We start from the raw sequence: 6,000 nt of genomic DNA on the forward strand, positions 1-6,000 counted from the left end.
CCTTGTGCAGGCAAACAGCTATTTTGAGATCAATACGTACGGCAATCCTGTCACTTTCAGAAGGCACTGTTTGGCTCTAGTGATCCTCTGTGACCTTCAGCTCTTACAATTTGTCCACTTGGTCTATGATAGTGTCTGAACCTTGAGGAGGAGGTGTGCCATAGATGTCCCACTTGTGGATGAGCATTCTGCTGACACTTTAATCAGTTCCTTTGGCCAGGGATGGTCTGTCCCAGCTTGGGGTTCTTGGCTGGATTGGCAATGTCCGGTATATGTTTTCTCCTGTGAGCAGGCTTCGCTCCCATCAGAAAGAAGTTGGTTACCTCCATACCATTGGTGCCACTCTTGTACCCGGGGGCATACCTTATCACACTGTTCATTACAGCTAGGTAAGACTGCCACCTGACTTCTTCCGCCCAACGTCTTGCATAGCACCCTCCGGTCTCATGAAAGCAGCCAGCAGGGAGGAAGTTTCCTCTCAGTACTTAGCCGATTTCTCCACATGCCACAGGTGACCAGGGGCATCTTAGTTTTACGGCTGAACTTTTTAAAAATTGATAAACCAGTAATGGCATTTGAAAGCCCAGGCAGCTCTCTTAAGAGAGGAAGGTGTTTGTTTTTAGAGGGATCTGACTATGTAACCCTGCCTAGCTTGGAACTCACCATGTAGACCAGACTGTGCTGCAATTCACAGAGCTCCACCTGCCTTGCCTCCTAAGTGCTGGGATTAAAGGTATGAGCCACCATGTCCAACATTCTTGATGTTCTGTTTATACAGCAAATTTCTAGAAACTACTTGTTATATCATAAAATTTTCAAAGAATTAATGTTTTTAAAATTAAGGTTTCCAATACCCTCTGTAAAATGCTGTTTTCTTTTCTTTTCTTTTTGTTTTTTTGTTTGTTTGTTTGTTTGTTTGTTTGGTGAGACAGGGTTTCTCTGTGTAGCCCTGGCTGTCCTGGAACTCACTCTGTAGACCAGGCTGGCCTTGAATTCAGAAATCTGCCTGCCTCTGCCTCCCAAGTGCTGGGATTAAAGACGTGCGCCACCACGCCCTGCCTCTTTCTGTTTTTTCAAGACATGGTTTCTCTACATAATCATGGTTGTCCTGGAACTCACATTGTAGACCAGCATGATCTTGAACTCTTAGATTCACCTGCCTCTGCTTCCCAAGTGTGGGGATTAAAGGGGTGTGTCACACACCTTCTGGCTAAAATGCAAAGAATTTAAGAGATTAGATCTTAAGCTGTCTTCTTACAATAAATAATAATAAAATAAAATAAATTCCCGAGTAGAGTTTAGACTCAACCTCAGGTATTCCAAGTCTGCTTGCAACACCCTAGTACCCTTGACTCTGGGACCCACTACTGTATTTCCTGTTTCTATGATCACCTTTTAACGATACACCATTTCATGTTTCAGATCTTCAAGGTCTCTAGGTACCCATACTCTAAAGATTTTTCTCAGCAGCCTATGTCTCTGTGGTGAGGTGATGAAAATTTGGAATCTAGTACAGGAAGTTAGTCTTGGGAACATGCCCTTGTAGAGAGTGTAGATAATGCATCACACAGATAAGGCAGAATTTCCTTTTTCTTAAGATCAAATTCTGTTGTATACTATATTCTAAAATTCATCCACTGATGAATATTGAGGTTATTTCTATATCATGACTATTATGAATTATGCCACAGTAAATATGGGAATCCAGCTAGCTCATCCGGCTCCTCCTTGTGATTCCTTTGCATATGTAGTCAGGGGTAAGACAGTAGGGTCACGTGTGGTTCTATCTTTAATTTTTCCGAGGAGCATCCCACCGTGTTTTCCACGGGTACTGTTTCCTTTCACACTCACACCATAGTATGCAAAGCTTGCTTTTCTTCACATCTTCATGAGCATTTGCTGTCTGTACTTTTGGCTAATTCTAAGAGGCATGATGTATTATTTAATTGTCCTTTTTGTTGTCGTTGTTGTTGTTTTCTTGATGATCAGTAGTGGTGAGACACTTTTCATGTTGCCTATTTTTATGTCTTCTTTGGAGAAGTTATTTGTTTAAATTTTGATTGGGCTGCTCTGGGTTTTACCATTTAATGTTAGAAGCTTTTGTTTTTGTAAAGAGATATCAGATGTTTGGCAAGAAAATATTTTCTCCAGTTTGCTGTGCTGCCTTTTTATTGTGTTGGTTAGTTTCATTACTTTGCACAAATTTAGGAACTTTTGAGTCTTATCTTCTGTTTGTCTGTTTCTGCTTTTGTTCTTTATAGTTTAGAGTCATAATCCAGAAGCCATTGAGTAGACCAATGGCTTGCAGATCTTCTGTTTCTTTCTAGGTGGTTCATGTGGATTGGTGTGCATGCATGCGTGTGCCTATGTGTGTGTGTGTGTGTGTGTGTGTGTGTGTGTGTGTGTAATTAAACTTACTGAGTCAATATTACAACTATTTGATATCCAAATCATTAATCCTGGGCCTTGAAAAGAATTTCAAAACCAATGTAAAAAGATATTCTTGGTGGGTGGGGGGTGTCTTTTTGTCACAACAAAACAAAATGTCTAGGTACATAAGATAGAAAAATTATAATTTTACAATATCTGATTTTATTGTAATTAGCAATGAATAAAGAAAATAGGATATAAGCCTAAAAGTTAATAATGAGAAGTACTTAATATACCATGAAATGAAAGTGCAGCCCCCAAAACCCATCTTGCACCAAAATACATGTTCAAAAATAGATATTTGCATGCCCAAGACTTGTTTGAAAAGGCGATTATGGTCTCACAAGCAAATCATAAGAATTTTAAAAATTTTGTAAATGCTGTATTTATATGACAGACAAGAACCACTCTGAAGGAATCATTATGGTTTGGGAAATGATATGCAATTTCAAAATCATCTAAATCATTTCAATTGCCTGTATTTACATTTATATAATGGGTATTTATAATGGTGATTATTTTAGAACTTACCTTGTTTTGCAGGATCGCACATTGGTTTCTATGGGAACCAAAATGGCTCTGAAGAGAAGCATTTTAAGAACTCTTTTCACATTCAGTGACTGTTAACTGAACTGTAAATTCTGTTTGTTAATGGTTTTTAACACTTAAATTTTAACATCTCAAGAAAAAAGTTGAGCATTTTTACTTTATAAATCATTTTAAATAGTTAAAAAATTAATGAAACATCTGGTATATTACAATGTTTTTTACAAAAACAAAATAATTAGCTTTAGGATCTAATGACCTATTCCCTTTATTGAATTCATCAGTGATTAAGTCACACTGGCCACATGTTACTTGCTTTTGGAAAAATCATACAAAGAAAAGCTTCATGTGATACATTGTTTCTATATGGTTTATCTGCTAGTGATATATGGATATCTGTTTTCTTGCTTTTGTATAAATCCTTAGATAAACAACGTGAAACCTCCTGCTTTTAAAGTTTTCCTCTGCCTACATCTCGCCTAACCTGCTATTACTTACTTAGGTCCCCCGTTGTACCTTGACTGTGAGAAGAGATTCTATCCCTGTTCCCACACCACATGGAACTTATTTTTACTGGTTTTTAAAAATAAGCTCCTAAGTCTTTGAATTTCAATTTTTCTTTCCTTTGGACTAGGTTTGTAGATCATAAAAATCCAACATGTAGCTTATGTATTACATTTTTTCAGTTTACTGTATTTAATTTTTTCCCCACATTTCATGTTTTCTCATAAACTTTATTTAATTGCCTGGAAAAATGAAATTTCACTATATGTTTACTTAATTCAGTCTCCAAATAATTAAAGCCCACTAGAAAGAAGAAAAACTTATTTCAAACGAGTACTAAAACTTGAAGTTTTGCTTCTACTCAACCTGTAAAAAGATACCGCCTATGAGCACATGGCATCTCATAACCATACCCAGTTTTCAGAATAATTCTCACAGTTATTGCTGACATATAATCTAGGTTCCCAAATCGAGAAAGCACAGATTGCTGGCACCGTGTCAGGTAGGGGCTGAATAAATCCCAGGCTGTCATTTTCTGCTTCTTTTGGATTCTGGGTTTCTTCTTGCTGTCGCCTGGTCCTGATGTTGGATTATTGGACTTTGAATAGTTTGAGAAATGGAGCTGTTAGGATCTCTGTGATGAAGAGATTATTCTGTAACTTGGTGGATAGTCTATGAAATTGTGGTGATTTTTAGCTGCCTTTAAAGTATTTTGGTATTGAATTATCACGTGATAGCTCATGAATATGTGCAGTAAGAATAATGTTTTTAATATTTATAAATGTTTATATGAGATAAATTATGAATTGCCCCACAAATACATCAGAAACAGGTAGCCAGGGCGTGGGGAGAAATTATCAATTGATTGTGTGTACAGCTCTTTTTTTTTTCTTTTTGTTTTTTCACAAGCTCAGGTCATTTATTGCAGGGGTCAATGCGTACATCCTTTTGAGTGTTTTGGTTTTTAAGTTGACCTTAATTGAAGTAGGTAGAACACAGTGGAAATAATGGGACTCTTTGGAAGAGAGAGATCTTGCTTCAAAGGCATTTCGATCTAAAGGTAAAGAATGAAGTTATCTGATAGATAGGGTTCTTCAAAATGTGCCTGTCCGTGAGTGTGACAGGAAGCTGCCATGAACATTTAGGACTCCCTTACAGCAGTATGACAACACGCGCATCTGACGCTGCGGTTCTGTATTTTCTAAACATAGGTTCATGGCATTTGAAAAGTTTTAAATTTTACCCTTTGCCACAAATAGAGATTTTGATTTAACATAAATTACTATTAGCCAGAAAACAAGAGGTGTCATTTGAATTTTACAGTACTGAGAATTATTTATCATGTGGCACCCTGAACGTTGGGAAGTGTGGTGCTTTTACCCCTGAAAGATCTCTTTCTAGCCTGAGAGTCTTATATTTATTTCCACACGACTGCAGTGAAGGTGGCGGAAGTAGCTGCTCTTCCCTCATATTGCAGAGACAAGGAAGCAAACGGAATGAGTGAGCTGTCTGATATTACACACTTATCATGGTGTCTGATATTACTTATCATGGAAACATTAGAGTTTAGTGAACACCATTGCACAAAACTCACTTTTATTCTCATGAAAACAAAAACAAAAACAAAACAAAACAAAAAAAAAAACAAAACAAAAACAAAAGCACATCAGGTCGATTTTGCAGTAAACTGAACAGACTTACCATTTCATATGGTGGATGCCCGTGCATTGTCTTAAGGCTTTAGAAGAACAGCATTGTGTTACATTTGTTCAGTGGGTGACTAGTGGCATTACACAGACAGCAAATCAAGGTGAAGACATGGAAGGAATTCAACAAGCAAAAGCAAAATTAAACAAAGAGAAGGACAGAAGCCTACCCTAAGAATGCATGCATGGTTTGATTTAAACGCTGAGAGAACAGAAGTGTATGTCTTCGCCTCTTTGAAAGATATAAAATGCTGAAAGAGAAAGGAGCTTGCTATCTTGAACTGTAAATAGCAGTAAAGGGAAAAATAAGAAAAGTTTAGACAACATGTCGAGAATTCTTGTTTGTTGTCAGGAGTATTAGATTTGTTGAGTGGGTGCCCAAAGGAATCTCTGAAGATATTTGAAACCTCGCTTAACAAAGCCATGGACATTGTATTGTGAAGCACAAGACTTAATGGCAGAAGGGGAAGCCCGGATCAACGATGAGGACTTTTCCAGCTCTAATTTCTACTATTCCATAGTTCTGTGAAGAATAGTTGCTAAATTGCTTGATCAACCCAGACAAATAGAACTCAACACAAGAACAAAACCTCAGACAAAACAATAAAGCCAGCCAAAATTGAAACACGCCCCAAAAGATAAAAAAAAAAAAAAAATCCCTAAACCTTGCATCATACACTATAGATGACAAATTTAGGCCCTGGCAGTCTGCCCAGAAGAATAAATTCCAAAAGACAGGATCCCTAACTAGCAAGCCCAACAAACAGGTTGGGAGAGTTTCATTGTCTTGCAAAACAGACCTGATTAAAATACT

This window comes from Mus pahari, chromosome 2, assembly GCF_900095145.1.
Source record: "Mus pahari chromosome 2, PAHARI_EIJ_v1.1, whole genome shotgun sequence".
Classification (NCBI taxonomy): Eukaryota; Metazoa; Chordata; class Mammalia; order Rodentia; family Muridae; genus Mus; species Mus pahari.